The sequence below is a fragment of the Schistocerca serialis genome, unplaced genomic scaffold (genome assembly GCF_023864345.2).
Source record: "Schistocerca serialis cubense isolate TAMUIC-IGC-003099 unplaced genomic scaffold, iqSchSeri2.2 HiC_scaffold_897, whole genome shotgun sequence".
Lineage (NCBI taxonomy): Eukaryota > Metazoa > Arthropoda > Insecta > Orthoptera > Acrididae > Schistocerca > Schistocerca serialis.
Window position 1 is genome coordinate 1085377 of NW_026048515.1, and position 22478 is coordinate 1107854.

The following is a 22478-nucleotide window of genomic DNA, read 5'->3' on the forward strand; positions in this document are numbered from 1 at the left end:
CCGACCCATAGAACGCCAGTTTTCTTTCTCCTGATAACGACGTCCTCTTGAGTAGTCCCCACTCGGAGATCTGAATGGGGACTATTTTACCTCCGGAATATTTTACCCAAGAGGACGCCATCGTTATTTAACCATACAGTAAAGCTGCATGCCCTCGGGAAAAATTACGGCTGTAGTTTCCCCTTGCTTTCAGCTGTTCACAGTAACAGCACAACAAGGCCGTTTTGGTTAGTGTTACAAGGCCAGCTCAGTCAACCATCCAGACTGTTGCCCCTGCAACTACTGAAAAGGCTGCTGCCCCTCTTCAGGAACCACATGTTTGTCTGGCCTCTCAACAGATTCCCCTCTGTGGTGGTTGCACCTACGGAACGGCCATCTGTATCGCTGAGGCACGCAAGCCTGCCCACCAACGGCAAGGTCCACGGTTTATGGGGGGGAGGGGGGGGGTGGTGGTATTGGTATGTTTATGCCTTGCATAAGTATGCTTCTATGTTTTGTATAATTATGTCTTGTATACTCTATCCAATTATTATTGCATAGTGTTTGTACCGTACTATATCACAGTATAACTTACGGACACAACCTCTTAGAAATCTTCCTGTAGCGGATGTTAGTTTTGTGGTGCTTAATACGTATGCTATAGTTAACTGACATTATTTTATTACTATATACCCGTATGCATTAGTACAACGTGTATCGTACAACAACGACGACGCCTATTTCAATGTAAAATGGTCAGTGATAAACAAAAATTCTTGTTTCTTGATCTCTGCATGTATCTGCAGACAGTGCTAGGAGCCATATAGGCTACTGTCATCGATGCAGAGCCAGACTGGACATACTACTAGTTTAGTTACTCATCGTTCATTTGAAATTAGAATGAACAAGCGTTTATAGTTAGTGAACTGTTAATGACTTTGCCACTTCTCATTTTCAAACTTCGTTTAAGTATTACGAACATATTTATTAATACATTATTATTAAATATATCCTAACGTGTGTTGTCCTAAATTTCACTTTGGTTAAATATTACGAACATATTTATTAATAAATTATTATTAAATGTTTCCTAATATGTTTCCCTAAATTTCTCTTCATGCTGTGTGATATGGCACTCGTGGTTTAAGGGTAGCGTCTGTGATTAGTAAGAAGAAGGTCATGAGTGACCTGCGGATTTCCCGGCGTGTATGATACTTGCAACGTCCTCGGGCGTGCTGCCGAATGCAGTCGTCGAAGATCCACGATATTTCGGCGAAAACCGTTCCGCCATCATCGTGTGGTACTTCCATCATTATCACCTGATGATGGAACGGCTGTTCACCGAAATATTATGGTCCTTTGACTATTGCACCCGGCAGTACACACGAGAACATTTGAAGAATAAAAAGGTCCTCTCTTCCGAGTTCGATCCCTGCCAGCGCTTAAATTTTGAATAATAATCAACATTGGTGGCAGAAGTCTTGCGGCATAGTAAGTCACCCTCATTCTGCCAACGGCCTTGTCAAAGAGGGTGAAGGAGCGGTGAGGGGCTCAGGTCAGTCTTTGCCTTTGGGATGAGAAACTCCCCTTAAAGCTGGACGAATCAGCAATGATCAACGACATGAGGATGCAAATGACAAAGGAAATAACTGCATTAAAGCCACACAATGGCTATACACAGGACATGTGGTCTGTAACTGAAAAAGAGCTATAATGATATCTCCATTGGCAAAAAATTCCGGAATATTCCCTCTTTCGGATCTCCGGGAGGGGACTACCAAGGGGTAGGTGACCATGAGAAACAGACTGCATAACCAACGAAACAATAATATTCTATGAGTCGGGGCCAGGAAGGTCAGAAGCTTGAATGTGGTAGGGAAGCTAGAAAATCTGAAAAGGGAAATGCAAAGTTTCGGTTTAGATATAGTGAGGATCAGTGAAGTGAAATGGAAAGAAGACAAGCATTTATGGTCAGATGTGTATATGGTAACATCAACAGCAACAGAAACTGTTATAACGAGAGTAGGATTCGTTATGAATAGGAAGGTAGGACAGAGTGAGTTACTGTGAACAGTTCAGTGACCGGGTTGTTCTAATCAGAATCGACAGCAGACCAACACCGACAACGATAGTTCAGGTATACATGCCGACGTCGCAAGCAGAAGATGAAGAGTTAGAGAAAGTATATGAGGATACTGAACGGGTAATTCAGTACGTAAAGGGAGATGAAAATCTAATAGTCATGGGGGACTGGAATGTGGTTGTAGGGGAAGGAGGAGAAGAAAGGGTTTAATATGGGCTTAGTAATAGGAATGAGAGAGGAGAAAGATTAATTGAGTATGTAATAACTTTCAGCTACTAATAGCGAATTCAAGAGTGGCAAGAGGAGGAGGTATACTTGGGGAATGCCAGGAAATACAGGAAGATTTTAGTTATATTACATCACGATCAGACAGAGATTCCGAAATCAGATACTTTATTTTAGGGAGTATCCAGGAACAGTTATAGAATTAAATGGAGCGTGATGAAGAGTAGGCTGAAGTTAAGAAATTAGTCAGCAAGGATCAATACCGAAATAAATGGGATATAGAGGCACTAGGGAATGAAGAAGAGATATACTTGAAGTTTTCTAAGGCAATAAATACTGTAGTAAGGAATATTTCACTAGACAGTGCAGTTGATGAGGAATGAGCGTTTCTTCCCAGCCTCTGTCACAGAGACTGGGAAGAAAAACATGGGTACAACGAAGATAACTGCGATGAAACCATGTGTAAAAGAAGAAACACTTCAGCTGATCCATGAAAGAAGGAAGTACAAACTGTACTGGGAACTTCAGGCATATAGAGATACAAGTCGCTGAGGAATGAAATAAGTAGGAAGTGTAGGAAGCTAAGACACAATGGCTACATGAAAAATGTGAAGAAATAGAAAAAGAAATGATTGTCGTAAGGAATGACTTAGCATATAAGAAGTCGAAACAGCCTTCTGTGAAATTAAAAGCAAGGGCGGTAACATTAATAGTACAACGAGAACTCCACTGTTAAATGCAGAGGAGAGAGCGATTAAGTTGAAAGAGTACATAGAAGGCCTCTGTGAGGGTGAAGATTTGTCTAATGCGATAGAGAAAGAAACAGGAATCGATTTAGAAGAGATAATGGATCCAGTATTAGAATTAGAATTTAAAAGACCTTTGGTAGACTTAAGATCAAATAAGTCAGAAGGGGTAGATAACATTCCATCAGAATTTCTAAAATCATTGTGGGAAGTGCCAACAAAACGACTGTTCACGTTGGTGTGTAGATTGATGAGTCTGGCGACATACCATTTGACTTTCGAAGAAATATCATCCACACAATTCCGAAGACTGCAAGAGCTGTCAAGTGCGAGAATTATCGCACAATCAGCTTAACGGCTCATACATCCAAGTTGTTGACAAGAATAATACACTCCTGGAAATTGAAATAAGAACACCGTGAATTCATTGTCCCAGGAAGGGGAAACTTTATTGACACATTCCTGGGGTCAGATACATCACATGATCACACTGACAGAACCACAGGCACATAGACACAGGCAACAGAGCATGCACAATGTCGGCACTAGTACAGTGTATATCCACCTTTCGCAGCAATGCAGGCTGCTATTCTCCCATGGAGACGATCGTAGAGATGCTGGATGTAGTCCTGTGGAACGGCTTGCCATGCCATTTCCACCTGGCGCCTCAGTTGGACCAGCTTTCGTGCTGGACGTGCAGACCGCGTGAGACGACGCTTCATCCAGTCCCAAACATGCTCAATGGGGGACAGATCCGGAGATCTTGCTGGCCAGGGTAGTTGACTTACACCTTCTAGAGCACGTTGGGTGGCACGGGATACATGCGGACGTGCATTGTCCTGTTGGAACAGCAAGTTCCCTTGCCGGTCTAGGAATGGTAGAACGATGGGTTCGATGACGGTTTGGATGTACCGTGCACTATTCAGTGTCCCCTCGACGATCACCAGTGGTGTACGGCCGGTGTAGGAGATCGCTCCCCACACCATGATGCCGGGTGTTGGCCCTGTGTGCCTCGGTCGTATGCAGTCCTGATTGTGGCGCTCACCTGCACGGCGCCAAACACGCATACGACCATCATTGGCACCAAGGCAGAAGCGACTCTCATCGCTGAAGACGACACGTCTCCATTCGTCCCTCCATTCACGCCTGTCGCGACACCACTGGAGGCGGGCTGCACGATGTTGGGGCGTGAGCGGAAGACGGCCTAACGGTGTGCAGGACCGTAGCCCAGCTTCATGGAGACGGTTGCGAATGGTCCTCGCCGATACCCCAGGAGCAACAGTGTCCCTAATTTGCTGGGAAGTGGCGGTGCGGTCCCCTACGGCACTGCGTAGGATCCTACGGTCTTGGCGTGCATCCGTGCGTCGCTGCGGTCCGGTCCCAGGTCGACGGGCACGTGCACCTTCCGCCGACCACTGGCGACAACATCGATGTACTGTGGAGACCTCACGCCCCACGTGTTGAGCAATTCGGCGGTACGTCCACCCGGCCTCCCGCATGCCCACTATACGCCCTCGCTCAAAGTCCGTCAACTGCACATACGGTTCACGTCCACGCTGTCGCGGCATGCTACCAGTGTTAAAGACTGCGATGGAGCTCCGTATGCCACGGCAAACTGGCTGACACTGACGGCGGCGGTGCACAAATGCTGCGCAGCTAGCGCCATTCGACGGCCAACACCGCGGTTCCTGGTGTGTCCGCTGTGCCGTGCGTGTGATCATTGCTTGTACAGCCCTCTCGCAGTGTCCGGAGCAAGTATGGTGGGTCTGACACACCGGTGTCAATGTGTTCTTTTTTCCATTTCCAGGAGTGTATAAATTAGATCGGAAAAGAAAGTTGAGGATCTGTTAGATGACGATCAGTGTGGCTTTAAGAAAGGTAAAGGAACCAGAGAGACAGTTCTGATGTTGCGGTTGATAATGGAAGCAAGAATGAAGAAAAATCAAGCCACTGTCATAGGGATCTGTCGACCTGGAAAAAGAATACGACAACGCGTAATGGAGCAAGATATTTGAAATGCTGAGAAAAGTAGGGTTAAGCTATAGGGGAGGATGGGTAATTACAACATGTACTAGAGGCAAGAGGGAATAATAAGAGCGGGAAAGCAAGAACGATGTGCTCGGATTAAGAAGGGTGTAAGACAGGGATGTAGTCTTTTGCCCCTACTGTTCAATCTGTGTATTGAAGAAGCAATGACGAAAATAAAAGAATGGTCAGGAGAGCAATTAAAATTCTAGGTGAAAGGATATCAATGACACCGTTCGCTGGTGATATTGCTATCCTGATCTGCTGAATGGTATGAAAAGTCTAACGAGTGTAGAATATGGATTGAGAGTGAATCCGAGAAAGACGGAAGTAATGAGGAGTAGCAGAAATGAGAACAGCGAGAAACGTAAGATCAGAACTTATGGTCACGAAGTAGATGGAGTTAAGGAATTCTGGTACTTAGGAAGCAAAATAACCAAGGACGGACAGAGCAAGGAGGACATCAAAAGCGGACTGGCACTGGCAAAAAGGACATTCCTGGCCAAGAGAAGTCAACTAGTGTCAAACGTAGGCCGTAAACTGAAATGGTTCAAATGGCTCTGAGCACTGTGGGTCATCAGTCCCCTAGAACTCAGAACTCCTTAAAACCTAACGAACCTAAGGACGTCACACACATCCATGCCCGAGGCAGGATTCGAACCTGCGACCGTAGCGATCGCGTGCCTTAAATTGAGGAAGAAATTTCGAGAGAATGTGCTTTTAAAGCGCAGCATTGTATAGTAATGAAATAAGGGCTATGGGAAAACCGGATATGAAGAGAGTTGAAAAATCTGAGATGTGGTGCTGCAGAAAAGTGTTGAAAATTAGGTGGACTGATAGGGTAAGGAATGAGTCGGTTTTCCGCAGAATCGACGAGGAAAGTGAGAAGAAGAAGAAGGGATAGGATGACAGGACACCTGTTAAGATATCACGGACTAACTTCCATGCTACTAGAGGGAGCTGTAGAGGGTAAAAACTGTAGAGGGAGATAGAGACTGGACTCGAAAACTTGATGAGGCACCTGGAAGAGGAAGGCAGCGTATTCCAGTGGAAGCCACAGTTGCTGTAACTGACCATGAAGCGTGTGGCTCACGTAGTCATAGTGCTCGTGCAGCGTCACCAAAGTCGTCCATCCAATGGTCAACAATAGGGAAAGTTTTGCGGTCTATTTTACATTGGTACATGTACAAGATCTAGTTGGTTCAGCAACGAAGCCTCATGATCGGCAGCACCATTCTGATTTTGTTCTTAGATTTCTGGCGCAGGCAGAAATTGGTGACTGGACTGTAATGGAGGGCGAAACTTTGACAATGCCAGCCACTCGTGCTGGCGAAATGTCAGAAAAATCATCAGACGAACGTCGGCCGAAGAACCCGAGACAGAAGCCAACAGGCAGTTTGTCAACAAGTGGCCACGAAAGCCTTAACAATTTTGTAGTAACTACAGTGAGTCCAAAAAGTGTTCGTCTAGTTGTAATTTTCTTAAAAAACTAAGTATATGTCACGTAAAAGGAAGGGAACATAAAATGTCAACATCCAGTGATATGCAACGAACCTTGGTAAGTCATTTTTATTGATGGACAAGGAAATACATATATCCATAGCGATAACAAATTTGACAAAATGGAGAATTTATTCAAGGACTACTTCGAAAAGTATTCGTCCACTCATAATTTTTTTTAAATTTACAATCTGAAAATATGATTTAAATTACAAAACTTAATATTTAGTGGTGTTTCCCTTTGCAGCTATTACTGCTTTTAATCGTCTGGGCATCGATTTGACCAAGTTTGCCGTCAGAGAGGCTGTAATTTTGTCCCATTCGTCTTGAAGTGCTTCTTTTAGGTCTCTCTTGTTAGAAATGTATCTTCTCCTGATGCCATCCTCGTGTACTTTCGAAAAATGTTCAACAGGATTAATGTCTGGGCTCTGGGCTGTATTGTACAGGAGCCACAACCTTGTATTTAGAGCCGTATGCTTTGGGTCGTTATCTCGTTGAAATATGTAATTTTCTTGCAGGCCTAATTTTTGGGCGCAAGGATTCAGATTGTCCTCTAAAATGTTGATATACATATGGTGATCCATTGTACCTTCTATTAACTGTAGTTTTCAAACGCCTGCAGCACTCATACAGCCCCACACCATCAGGGAGCCACCACTGTGCTTAACCGTTGGCACAAGATTGCATGGCAACATCTCCGCATTCTTCTTACCCCACACCATTCGCCTTCCATCCGACCCGAATACGCTATATTTACTCTCATCAGAAAATACTACTCTTTTCTAGAAGTCTTCCTTTTTGAATCTACACTCCTGGAAATGGAAAAAAGAACACATTGACACCGGTGTGTCAGACCCACCATACTTGCTCCGGACACTGCGAGAGGGCTGTACAAGCAATGATCACACGCACGGCACAGTGGACACACCAGGAACCGCGGTGTTGGCCGTCGAATGGCGCTAGCTGCGCAGCATTTGTGCACCGCCGCCGTCAGTGTCAGCCAGTTTGCCGTGGCATACGGAGCTCCATCGCAGTCTTTAACACTGGTAGCATGCCGCGACAGCGTGGACGTGAACTGTATGTGCAGTTGACGGACTTTGAGCGAGGGCGTATAGTGGGCATGCGGGAGGCCGGGTGGACGTACCGCCGAATTGCTCAACACGTGGGGCGTGAGGTCTCCACAGTACATCGATGTTGTCGCCAGTGGTCGGCGGAAGGTGCACGTGCCCGTCGACCTGGGACCGGACCGCAGCGACGCACGGATGCACGCCAAGACCGTAGGATCCTACGCAGTGCCGTAGGGGACCGCACCGCCACTTCCCAGCAAATTAGGGACACTGTTGCTCCTGGGGTATCGGCGAGGACCATTCGCAACCGTCTCCATGAAGCTGGGCTACGGTCCCGCACACCGTTAGGCCGTCTTCCGCTCACGCCCCAACATCGTGCAGCCCGCCTCCAGTGGTGTCGCGACAGGCGTGAATGGAGGGACGAATGGAGACGTGTCGTCTTCAGCGATGAGAGTCGCTTCTGCCTTGGTGCCAATGATGGTCGTATGCGTGTTTGGCGCCGTGCAGGTGAGCGCCACAATCAGGACTGCATACGACCGAGGCACACAGGGCCAACACCCGGCATCATGGTGTGGGGAGCGATCTCCTACACTGGCCGTACACCACTGGTGATCGTCGAGGGGATACTGAATAGTGCACGGTACTTCCAAACCGTCATCGAACCCATCGTTCTACCATTCCTAGACCGGCAAGGGAACTTGCTGTTCCAACAGGACAATGCACGTCCGCATGTATCCCGTGCCACCCAACGTGCTCTAGAAGGTGTAAGTCAACTACCCTGGCCAGCAAGATCTCCGGATCTGTCCCCCATTGAGCATGTTTGGGACTGGATGAAGCGTCGTCTCACGCGGTCTGCACGTCCAGCACGAACGCTGGTCCAACTGAGGCGCCAGGTGGAAATGGCATGGCAAGCCGTTCCACAGGACTACATCCAGCATCTCTACGATCGTCTCCATGGGAGAATAGCAGCCTGCATTGCTGCGAAAGGTGGGTATACACTGTACTAGTGCCGACATTGTGCATGCTCTGTTGTCTGTGTCTATGTGCCTGTGGTTCTGTCAATGTGATCATGTGATGTATCTGACCCCAGGAATGTGTCAATAAAGTTTCCCCTTCCTGGGACAATGAATTCACGGTGTTCTTATTTCAATTTCCAGGAGTGTATGTTTCATCGCAAAGTGAAGACGTTTCCTTCGATTCAGTTCACTGACCCAAAATTTCTTGCACGCTACTCGGCGGTGATACCCATACGTTTCGAAGGTATTGTGTTGGCAGATACCTTATAACCTCCCAACATTTAAATTCCGTAACCTCCCAATAAATGGTGACTAACCTCTCAACAAAATTGTGACTCATATATAACCTTTCAATAATTAACTGACTGTGAATCTAAACTGGTAAATCTGGACGTCAGCAATGCGACCGCTACGGTCGCAGATTCGAGTCCTGCCTCGGGCATGGATGTGTGTGATGTCCTTAGGTTAGTTAGGTTTAAGTAGTTCTAAGTTCTAGGGGACTGAAGACCTCAGCAATTAAGTCCCATAGTGCTCAGAGCCATTTGAACCATTTTAAAAACTTCAAATTCAGATGAATGACTGTCAAAAGTTATCTTTATAAGAAAGGTTACTATCGAAAAATTTCTGAAAATTATTTACATGTGACTTTGATATAACAACAGTACAAAATGAGTTGTTGCAAATTACATATGCGAGCGGCAATAAATAATAATAATTTTTGCTTTTACCTTGTATTACATCGCTCAGGCACCGCCATCGCTCTCCACAACCGGCCTTGGTAATTCCATACAGGACACAAATGCTCTCTGTGAGCTAGACAACTGCTCTCTAAGATCGATCTGACTCAACCGCCCGACTGCGAGCTGCTACTACTACTGCTGCTGCTGCCGACACTGCTCTCTGGTCTGCGATTCTATTGTAGCTTACGTATCGCAGGCAGTGCGTGAGCAATCCATGAAAGTTACATCTGCTCGAGTGTGCTAGCAATAAATTCCTTGGTTATGGACCTCTTACAACCTTCTTTCCTCTAAACTCTAACTCCCCAGCCAGCTTAGGAGCGCTGATTTTAGGTTTCTTCTTCATTTCCCTCATGATAAATCTCACGTCTGCATCAGTCAAGTGTGAGGGCGTCCAGTACGTGGTTGGTTTCTTAAATATTTTGTTTTGCAAAATCGATGTATTATCGACTGAACCGCCGATCAAGGTCTACCGACTACTTTAGCAACCTCGTAAGGAGATTTGCACTCATTATGTAAGCGCAGAATAAGTTTGCTTTCGATCAGCGTCGTCTCACTATCCTTACGACCCATGGCGCTAATTGCACTGTACCGAAGCCATTCAGAACTACAACTGCCGATGGAGTGGGGCCGCGCACGGTTGACTCTAGTGTGTGCCGTGGTTCAGCGTTATAGTTTAATCAAATGGTTCAAATGGCTCTGAGCACTATGGGACTCAACTGCTGTGGTCATCAGTCCCCTAGAACTTAGAACTATTTAAACCTAACTAACCTAAGGACATCACACACATCCATGCCCGAGGCAGGATTCGAACCTGCGACCGTAGCAGTCGCGCGGTTCCGGACTGCGCGCCTAGAACCGCTAGACCACCGCGGCCGGCGTATAGTTTAATCACTGCGCGCAGAACTTCGGCATGTTGAGATGGTGGACGAATACTTTATGAACTAGCTCTTCTATTACATTTTCTATTTTGTTAACCTTGCTGTCGATCTGGATGTATCTCTTTCCTTGCTTTTCAACAAAAATGATTTACCGAGGTACTTTTTACATGACTGGCTCTTTAGAATTGTACACATATCTTTTCGTGTTACACAGACTTTGTTTTCTAAAAGATATGCAGCCAGACGAATACTTTTTGGAATCACTGTACTTTCTGTGTTTCGGGATTCTCTTCCTGCTACCTTTATGTCGAACGCCAATATTAAGTGAACACGGACTTGAAAACAGAAACAGTAAGAGTACTGAAACTTCCTGACAGATTAAAACTGCGTGCCGGAACGAGACTCGAACTCGGGACCTTTGCCTTTCGCGGGCTAGTGCTCTACCGTCTGAGCTACCCAAGCACGACTCACGACCCGTCTTCACAGCTCCAATTCTGCCAGTACCTCGTCTCCTACCTTCCAAACTTCATAGGAGCTCTTCTGCGAACCTTGCAGAACTAGCACTCCTGGAAGAAAGGATATTGCGGAGACGTGGCTCAGCCACAGCCTGGGGGATGTTTCCAGAATGAGCTTTTCACTCTGCAGCCGAGTGTACGCTGATATGAAACTTCTCGACCGATTAAAACTGTGTGCCGGACCGAGACTCGAACTCGGGACCTTTGGCTTTCGCGGGCAAGTGCTCTACCATCATTTTTTGTTTTTTGTTTTTTGCATTTTGTTCGTTATTGATCGTTGTGTTTGGATGTTGCGGACGTCGCAAGACATCCTGTTCAAGTTCGGTGGTTGATCCTTCCACTCAGTTTTGTTATTACAGAGGCCAACCGGCTCTCTGACCGAACACGCTGAGCTACAGTGCCGGCAAAAGCACGAACTATAATCGTGGGTTGGGTGGTTTGGAGGAAGAGACCAAACTGCGAGGTCATCGGTCTCATCGGTTTAGGGAAGGACTGAGAAGGAAGTCGGCCGTGCCCTTTCAAAGGAACCATCCCGGCATTTGCCTGGAGCGATTTAGGGAAATCACGGAAAATCTAAATCAGGATGGCCGGACGCGGGATTGAACCGTCGTCCTCCCGTAGGCGAGTCCATCCATCCTACCCAAGCACGACTCACGACCCGTCTTCACAGCTCCAATTCTGCCAGTTTCTTCCAGGTCCCGAGTTCGAGTCTCGGTCCAGCACACAGCTTTAATCTGTCAGGAAGTTTCATATCAGCGCACACTCCGCTGCAGAGTGAAAATCTCTAGTAAGATTACTGGTTGGACATCGTCCAAAGGGTGCCGTTCAGTTAGAAGGGACGCAGGCCGCCGGCGTTGGGTGCACGCGCCCGCTGGCCTTCCACGGCGGTGTGGGTGAAGTGCGCCGGCACCGGCGCTTAACTGGTCGCTCGTTGGGCCGCGGCGCAGGGCCCCGGCGTGCCGCGTCCTGTGTGTCGCTGGCCGCGCCTCATTGGCCAGAGTGGCGCGTGGGTGGGAAGTGAGCCATCAGCATGGCGCAACGCCGGCTTCTGGTCGCTTCTGCCGCCTTCCTGCCGGCCCCACGGCCGCGCCTGCGTCAGCGTCTCGGCCACAGCTGCTACCGCACTCCCTGCGCGCCCTTATGTCATCGTATCTGCGCAGTTCCTCTTGTCACAAATCTTTTATTCTTTCCGTGACACCAACACTTACGTAAAGACTAGCTCACAAACCCGGTACTGCCCGGGTATTCAGTTTGCTATTAGGAACGAAAAGTTACAAAACTCTACCATATGGTGAGCAAGATGTATGAGACAGGCGAAATACCCTCAGACTTCAAGAAGAATATAATAATACAAATCCCAAAGAAAGCAGGTGTTGACAGATGTGAAAATTACCGAACTATCAGTTTAATAAGTCACAGCTGCAAAATACTAACACGAATTCTTTACAGACGAATGGAAAAACTGGTAGAAGCCCACCTCGGGGAAAATTAGTTTGGATTCCGTAGAAATGTTGGAACACGTGAGGCAATACTGAACTTACGACTTATTTTAGAAGAAAGCTCAAGGAAAGGCAAACTTACCTTTCTAGCATTTGTAGACTAAGAGAAAGCTTTTGACAATGTTGACTGGAACACTCTCTTTCAAATTCTGAAGGTGGCAGGGGTAAAATACAGGGAACGAAAGGCTATTTACAATTTGTACAGAAACCAGATGGCAGTTATTAGAAAAGAAAAAATGGCTCTGAGCATTACGGGACTTAACATCTTAGGTCATCAGTCCCCTAGAACTTACAACTACTTAAACCTAACTAACCTAAGGACATCACACACATCCATGCCCGAGGCAGGTTTCGAACCTGCGACCGTAGCGGTCCCGCGGTTCCGGACTGCAGCGCCTAGAACCGCACGGCCACTCCGGCCGCCTTGCAGTTATAAGAGTTGAGGGGCATGAAAGGGAAGCAGTGGTTGGGAAGGGAGTGAGCCAGGGCTGTAGCCTCTCCCCGGTGTTATTCAATCTGTATATTGAGCAAGCAGTAAAGGAAACAAAAGAAAAATTCGGAGTAGGTATTAAAATCCACGGAGAAGAAATAAAAACTTTTGAGGTTCTCCGATGACATTGTAATTCTGGCAGAGACAGCAAAGGACTTGGAAGAGCAGTTGAACGGAATCGACAGTGTCTTGAAAGGCGGATATAAAATGAACATCAACAAAACCAAAACGAGGATAATGGAATGTAGGCGAATTAAGTCGGGTGATGCTGAGGGAATTAGATTAGGAAATGAGACACTTAAAGTAGTAAAGGAGTTTTGCTATTTGGGGAGCAAAATAACTGATGATGGTCGAAGTAGAGAGGATATAAAATGTAGACTGGCAATGACAAGGAAAGCGTTTCTGAAGAAGAGAAATTTGTTAACATCGAGTATAGATTTAAGTGTCAGGAAGCCGTTTCTGAAAGTATTTGATTGGTGTGTAGCCATGTATGGAAGTGAAACATAGACGATAAATAGTTTAGACAAGAAGAGAATAGAAGCTTTCGAAATGTGGTGCTACAGAAGAATGCCGAAGATTAGATGGGTAGATCACATAACTAATGAGGAGGTATTGGATGGAATTGGGGAGAAGAGGGTTTTGTGGCACAGCTTGACAAGGAGAAGGGACCGATTGGTAGGACATATTCTGAGGTATCAAGGGATCACAAATTTAGCATTGGAGGGCAGTGTGGAGGGTAAAAATCGTAACGGGAGAGCAAGAGATGAATACACTAAGCAGATCCAGAAGGATGTAGGTTGCAGTAAGTACTGGTAGATGAAGAAGCTTGCACAGGATAGAGTAGCATGGAGAGCTGCATCAAACCAGTCTTCGGACTGAAGACCACAACAACAACAACAACTGTGTTTTGGTGTAATATAGAAAAAATTTCATTTCCATGTACTCATGAAAATACCTCTAGCATTATGAAACAATTTCTCAAATGAAGCTATATGGTTCCTGAGACGTTTTCAAGTCTCAAACATCTCTGATATATGCAGGGTGGTCCATTGATCGTGAGCAGTCCAAATATCTCACGAAATAAGCGTTGTCCCGCTAGATAGCGCTGCCATAGGTCAAACGGATATCAACTGCGTTTTTTTTTTTAAATAGGAAACCCCATTATTTATTACATATTCGTGTAGTACGTAAAGAAATATGAATGTTTTAGTTCGACCCCTTTTTTCGCTTTGTGACAGATGGCGCTGTAATAGTCACAAACGTATAAGTACGTGGTATCACGTAACATTTCGCCAGTGCGGACGGTATTTCATTCGTGATACATTACCCGTGTTAAAATGGACCATTTGCCAATTGCGGAAAAGGTCGATATCGTGTTGATGTATGGCTATTGTGAACAAAATGCCCAACGGGCGTGTGATAGGTATGCTGGTCGGTATCCTGGACGACATAGTCCAAGTGTCCGGACCGTTCGCTGGATAGTTACGTTAGTTAAGGAAACAGGAAGTGTTCAGCCACATGTGAAACGTCAACCACGACGTGCAACAAATGATGATGCCCAAGTAGGTGTTTTAGCTGCTGTCGTGGCTAATCTGCACGTCACTAGCAGACAAATTGCGCGAGAATCGGGAATCTCAAAAACGTCGGTGTTGAGAATGCTACATCAACATCGATTGCACCCGTACCATATTTCTATGCACCAGGAATTGCATGGCGACGACTTTGAACGTCGTGTACAGTTCTGCCACTGTGAAACGTCCCCTTTGAACAATTTATACATGACTGTGCTTAAACTGACACACAATATTTTGTTAGCGCAACGCAATCTGACTTTCAAAATTCCCTACAAAAGAATGGCCCTGACTAACATTAAACTATACCTTTCACAAATCACTTACCTCACAAAAATCTTCGCTGCTCAAGCTACTGCAATGCAGCGAGCGCCACTACTGCCAGCTAAATAAAAGATTCAAACTATGGAAGGCACTAACTACTGATAGGGATAGTTAGCAAATGAAAGATATTAATAGAGAACAAACAATGTATTTACCTTGATATCATCATATATAAATATAGCAGTTCATGACAAATTTCAAAACTCCGCCATCTCTCTCCCCACATCCACCACTGCTGGCGGCTCACCTCCAACTGCGCAACGCTACGCGCTGTTTACAGCCAGCTGCCTAACACTACAATGGCGAGTATTACAACAATGCAAAGCAGCCACAGACTGCACACAGCACAGCCAGTGATTTTCATACAGAGGTGGCGTTACCAATAAAAAAACCTAAACAGCCTACTTACAACTGGGCACAAGAGAAATTACGGGCCGATCACAGATATTTTGCACGCGTTCTATTTAGTGACGAAGCGTCATCCACCAACGGCGGTAACGTAAAGCGGCATAATATGCACTATTGGGCAACGGAAAATCCACGATGGCTGCGACAAGTGGGACATCAGCGACCTTGGCGGGTTAATGTATGGTGCGCCATTATGGGAGGAAGGATAATTGGCCCCCACTTTATCGATGGCAACGTAGCTGTTTTCCTAGCTAATGTTCTACCGATGTTACTACAAGATGTTTCACTGCATGACACTATGGCCATGTCCTTCCAAAATTATGGATGTCCGGCACATAGCTCGCGTGCTGTTGAAGCGGTATTGAATAGCATATTTCATGACAGGTGGATTGGTCGTCGAAGCATGGCCCGCACGTTCGCCGGATCTGACGTCCCCGGATTTGTTTCTGTGGGGAAAGTTGAAGGATATTTGCCATCGTGATCCACCGACAACGCCTGACAACATGCGTCAGCGCATTGTCAATGCACGTGCGAACGTTACGGAAGGCGAACTACTCGCTGTTGAGAGGAACGTCGTTACACGTATTGCCAAATGCATTGAGGTTGACAGACATCATTTTGAGCATTTATAGCAAAGGTACATGTATCACATTGGAACAACCGAAATAAAATGTTCAAACGTACCTACGTTCTGTATTTTAATTTAAAAAAAACCTACATGTTACCAAGTGTTCGTCTAAAATTGTGAGCCTTATGTTTGGCACTATTACAGCGCCATCTATCACAAAGTGAAAAAAGTGGCCCAACTAAAACATTCACATTTCTTTACGTACTACACGAATATGTAATAAAAATGGGGGTTCCTATTTAAAAAAGCGGAGTTGAGATTCGTTTGACCTAGAGGGCCAACCATAGCGCCATCTGGTTTCCCCCTTCAAGCTAGACAAGTTTCATTCTTTGTAGTTTTTTCGTTTGACGCTTATTTCGTGAGATGTTTGGCCCAGTCACGATCAATGGACCACCCTGTGTATATGCAGAGTGAAGCAGCAAATGAAAATTTGTACTAAGGTTACCTAGTGAGGAGGAAACCAGGGTTCGAATCTCAGCCTTGGTTCATATCGCTTCAGTCTGCATATACGGGGTGAACATTAATAAAACCGACAAACTGCAGGGACGGATTCCTGCCTGTAGATGGAGGAAGAAAGGTGCTACGAACATGTGTCCAGAAATAAATTGTGCACGTGCAACAACGACAAATCGTCCCAGAACACAGCATATCTACGCATCCACGTCACAACTGACGTTCAAAGTGGCCTCCATGCAATGCACGCATCCACGTGTCGCAACATGGTTTGCTGATAATAGAAATCCCATAATTCTGATGGTCTGGTGCAAAAACCGTCGACAAAATCTTTCCTGTAGAGAAAAATCCGCTACTGATAATCCATTCACTCGTTGTAGGTGATAGGGATAGTAGTGGTTGCCATGCAGGTACACATAATACTACTTTGGCTTACACCATGTTGGTGGGCCACTTGCCTGGAGCTTGTACTGGGACTCGTCTCAATATCCTGTAGAACCGGGTCCTCCAAATATGGTGTACTCACAGTCCGCCACCTCCCTCCATGTTCGCCTGTGTGAAAGGATTCATGATCGCACAAACGCCCAAAAAAGAGCTTCAAAAGTTGTGTGATGTGGTTGGTGTCGGTGAGGGTACTTGTTTTGGTACAGCCGTGCTGCCTCTCTACCGTTTCCAACTGCTAGGCCGTACACAAACGCCATCTCGGCTTGTTCCCGTCATGAATACCAGACCATTCCGCTGCTCACAGTACGCTGCGTCAATGACGCAGCCTGCAATACAGAAGAAACACACGGCATGTAGTCAGAGGAACTTTCATTCGCCAGCGCCATCTACAGTGGCGTGCATTTCTGGACACATGTTCATAGGGCCTTTTTCTTCCATTTCCAGTCAGCAACCCGTCACTACAGTTTGTAAAAAATGGCTCTGAGCACTATGGGACTTAACATCTGTGGTCATCAGTCCCCTAGAACTTAGAACTACTTAAACCTAACTAACCTAAGGACATCACACACATCCATGCCCGAGGCAGGATTCGAACCTGCGACCGTAGCAGTCGTGCGGCTCCGGACTGAGCGCCTAGAACCGCGAGACCACCGCGGCCGGCTACAGTTTGTAGGATTTATTAATATTCACTCTGTATACAGCATAGACGTTAGAAACTTGAAAAGATCTCTGGAACCACATACTTTCATTTGATAATAGCATCTATGCCTGGGTGTCAGGCAAGATCCCCTATATCGTTCGATGCTGACGTGCTACTCCAGTGCAGTTGGAGAGCCTCTGAATGGTGTTCAAGTTTACGTGGTCTACCATGTGGGCTGTTGCGTGAATGGGAATTTAGATTCAGGAGGGAGGCATGTTGGGATAGTCCGTGTACTTGCGTAAAGCTAGTCTGGCTGGGCAGTGTAGTGGTTAGCTCATCTGCCTAGTGAGTAGGAGACCCGCGTTCAAATCCCATTGTTGGTACAAATTTTCATTCGTCGCTTCAGTCTGCGTATATATACACCATGAACAGTTTCTTGTCGCTGAGCGCAGCTGCTTCGTGTGTCTACGTAAACGTCTCTATGGCAACGTCTTTTCATAGCTTTATAAACAGCTGTTGTTTCCGCTTACAGCCATTTGCATTTCGCAGTTGAAAGCAGACAAAAGCGCTGCCAAGTGTCAAGAATTTCCATAAGTTGACTCACCTGTAGGAGTGTCTCAGTAGTAAAACATAAAAGTATTAAAACTTCATGCATGATGAAGCATTTTTTCACGCATCTCACTGTTTATGACGTCGTATTTCCTGCTTGGTTGGTTGACTCGGGGGATGGGACAAAACTGCGAGGTCATCGGTCCCTTAGGAATAGAGAAGGATGGGGAAGGAAGGCGGCCGTGCTCTTTCAAACCAACCATCCCAGCTTTTTCCTGAAGCAATGTAGGTATATCACGGAAAACCTAAATCAGGGTGGCCGGGCCGGCCAGTGTGGCCGAGCGGATCTAGGCGCTACAATCTGGAGCCGAGCGACCGCTAGGGTCGCAGATTCGAATCCGGCCTCGGGCATGGATGTGTGTGGTGTCCTTAGGTTGGTTAGATTTAATTAGTTTTAAGTTCTAGGCGACTGATGGCCTCAGAAGTTAAGTCGCATAGTGCTCAGAGCCATTTGAACCAGGATGGCCAGGCGCGGGTTTGAACCGTTGTCCTCCCGAATGCGAATCCGATGTGCTAACCGCTGCGCCACCTCGCTCGGCCATATCTCCTCAACTATGTCTTGTAAAGTGATATAATGTGTAGGTCATATGTGTATATAGTCTGTGAAATATGTTGCGAATATAGTAACAAAAAGTAATAAATTTAAACGTCATGCACAATCCGGCAGTTTTTCACGCATAACGTCATATCTCCCTGGGGAACGTTGTTAGAAAAATCTCGAAAGGTTCTTGACCCGTTTACTCGTACTTGAAACATTAAAATCAGGAAGGAGACGGCATCAGAATCGAACTCCGTTTTGCGGTCCACAAAAATCGGATAAAAAACGAAACTTGATAAAGCTATTATTGAGCCAATTACCACCTACGGTTCGGACTGTTGGTCGACTACAGAGAAGAATGGCAAGAAGATCTAAGCTGTAGAAATAGACATTCTAAGACGAATATCAAGGATGTCCCGGTCGGAACATAGAACAATGAAGATCTACGGGAAATAACATGCAATAGACATACCAAAATAAATTAAATAGAATGAAGAGTTTTTTTTTTTTTTTTTTTTTTTTTTTTTTTTTTTTTTTTTTTGTTCGGACACTTAATGAGAATAGGACAAGAACGCCGGCCGAAGTGGCCGTGCGGTTCTAGGCGCTACAGTCTGGAGCCGAGCGACCGCTACGGTCGCAAGTTCGAATCCTGCCTGGGGCATGGATGTGTATGATGTCCTTAGGTTAGTGAGGTTTAAGTAGTTCTAAGTTCTAGGAGACTGATGACCTCAGCAGTTAAGTCCCATAGTGCTCAGAGCCATTTGAACAAGAACGAATGCTGAAAAATTTTTGGTTATACATTGATCAGCTAGAACATAATGAACACCTACCTAATAGCCGATACGTCAACATTTGGTACTAACAGCAGCTGCGACGCGCCGTGGCATGGAAGGTCGCCTGGAGGAACTGGACACCACATCTGTACACACAAGCCACCTAATTCCTGCAAAATCCAGGGGTGGGGGGGGGGGGGGGGTGGAGGATGAGCTTTGACGCCACGTTCAATCACATCCCAGAAGTCTTCGATTGGGGGACCAGTGGAACTCGCCACTGTGTTCCTCGAATCACTCTATCACACCCCACGCCTTGTAGCATGTCGCATTATCTTGCTGAAAAACGCCACTGCCACCGGGAAACGTGATCTTCATGTAGAAGCGTACTTTGTCTGCAGCCAGGGTACGATACGCCGTGCGTTTCTCGAGCTCTCCTGGACCCATGGGTGCACACGTGAATGTTCCTCGGACGCCGCCAGCTTGTCTCCGTCCCCCAGTACAGGTGTCAAGGAGGTGTTCTTCTGGAAGACGACGGATTCGCACCCTCCTATCGGCATGATGAAGAAGGTGTCGGGATCCAGCAGACCATGCAACGCTCTGCCACTACGCCAACGCCCAGTGCCGATGGTCACGTGCCCATTTCAGTTGTAGTTGCTAATATTATGGTGTTAACATTGGCACATGCAACGGTCGTCGGCTGCGGAGGCCCATCATCATAAGATTTTGGTGCACTGTGTATTCAGACACACGTGTACTCTGCCCAGCATTAAAGTCTGATGTTAGTCCCGTCACAGTTCGCCGCCTGTCCTGTTTTACCAGCCTGCCCAGCCTACGACGTCCGACATCTATAATGAGTTGTGGCTGCGTAACAGCACTACGTCTGGACCTGGTTTCACTCTGGTTTCGCCTCGTGTTGGAGACACTCACCACAGCACCCCTCGAACACTCGACAAGCCGTGCAGTTTTCGAAATGCACGTGCCGAGCCTCCGGGCCGTCACAACCTGCCCTCGGGCAAACTCAGATTGCGCGCCTTCTCCATTCTATACACGGCCAGTACGCTCACTGCTGCTACATGCACCGTGCGTGTGACTAGCAGCCATTCCTCGCCAACTGACGCTGCTAACGCGTGGGCGGGTTTATATCGAGAGTGGGACGGCATTCATAATATTCTGGTTGATGAGTGCAGTCCAACAAACAGAACGCGCGGAGGAAGTACGCGACTTAAAATGGAGTCAAAGGTTAGAAAAGAGTACGATCAATACAAATTTGACCTACAAAATGGTTTATAATACACTGAGATACGGTAAGCGACAAGAGCCGTCGGACCCCCCTCCCCCCCCCCCCCCCAAATGTAATAATGAGCAACCTCCGTCTTGAACCTGCTGGTGTCATCGCGGAATGCGTTGAGCCATTTCGAACATTTATGACTGCGGACTTATTATTTTGTTAAATGTACTTTCACCAATAGATCAAAAAAGCAGTATTTCCGTACACATATTGATATGTTCTTTGTATGTGATATGTGGCTTCGAAACTTGTAAACGTTTTTTTATATATTTTGTCTGAGGGTCGAGACGGCCGCAATTTTGAGTTAATTAAATAATTATAGACACTTAACAGCGAGTGAGCTTGTCTGCTCCCCCCACCTACATCATTTGTGAACTAGCAAACTTGTTCGGACGCGAATATTTTTCCTATTTCGAAAGGCATAACTCTAGCCCTATTTAAAATGACAGTTTTTTAACACAAGTGGAGATAGTGGAGCTGCACGACAGTAGCAAAATTCAGAAATTTACATGTTTTTTTTGTAGGAGATGGAGGCTACAAATTTCTTACTTGCTACGAATTATGTATTGCCAAAATTGAAAAAAAAGTCGTCTTACAAAGACTAAACGCGGAAAATACAATCCGATACGAAACTTTGGAAAGATCCAAGATCTTTTTGTAAACAACAAAAAGAAACGTACTTCAATGAGTTAAATAGTTTTCGAAATATGATAGGAGACGTTTGAAACTGCTCCAAAGTGGAAAAATTTCTTTCGTTTCGGAAACATAAACATAATCCTAGACCTAATTAAAAAAAGAACAGATTTTTTACCTGCTTAGAGAAAATACAGAAACCTACCCATGCGTGAATTTCAGAGTTTTTACGTAATTTACGTAGGTGATGGGGCTATGAAGGGATTATCTATTGGCGGGAGTGTAGGGTACCGTAATCGATGGCCACCGGAGGTTCTCCTGACAATGTCCCAACTTCGGAACCTAATCAAAAGATGCAAATTAAAGTGCTCCTTGTTAAAATTATGACAGCCTGAAAGCAGCAAGCTACAAAGGCAGAACTGGCATGAAATGTACTACATGTTTGCATACACAAATGATGAGCATCTCAGCGCAACCGCACGAATTACTGATCGGTCATAATTAAAGTTCAGCTACTCACAAAGGTCCAGTTCGAGCTGTACTTATCGTATGGCAGAGAAACTTGGTAGATATCCTAATGCCTTAAATAGGAACCGAATTACGCTAAAAAAAAATAGTTCCAATTTTGTCCACCAGGTTTAAATCTGGCGCTATGAATGACGGAGACATATAGAAATGTGGAAAAAACAGCAAATTGGCGCTCGTAGGAAGAAGAACAACACCAAAAATGCAACAGGAGCGTAATATGTAAGAAACTGTCTACGCAACCTGTAAGTACAGTTCAAAACATTACTACTTAATAGGAAATACCAACCACCAGAACTGTTTATAACCTATAGGCACAGTGACAAAAATGTAAATAAAATAGCTAACATATGTACATATTCCAGGCCACTGATGATGCCTTGCAGAAAATAAAGGCGAAACGCGTATGGCACTAAAATTGTGTTTTATTCAGTTGCTGTCAGACGGTCCATAAGTGAAACCTATCAATATACCGTAGTGCATATAGAAATGTTTCGATATGTAGTGTATAGAAATGTTTCGATATGTAGTGGATTAGGAACCGGACGTGGACAGAAAAGGTGGAAAAAGTGAAAAAGACATAATGCTGGTTTTATTATTATCCGTTACTTACACAGTGCTCTACAGCGTCAGATTTGGACGTGGTGGCCAAAACTGAAACTAATTTCTTGCAGTGTAAATCAGTTCTGCATTAATGAATAAGATTATTGAAACATCCCCTTTGAAAAATTATGAATAACTGTACTAGTAAACTTCTAGTTATTTGATACAAAGGCAGCTGAGTAAAACTGAACGTTTCTTCTCTTTACTTATTCTGATCATCACCAAACTGACACACAATATTTTTAGCGCAACGCAGTCTAACTTTCAATAGTCCCTAC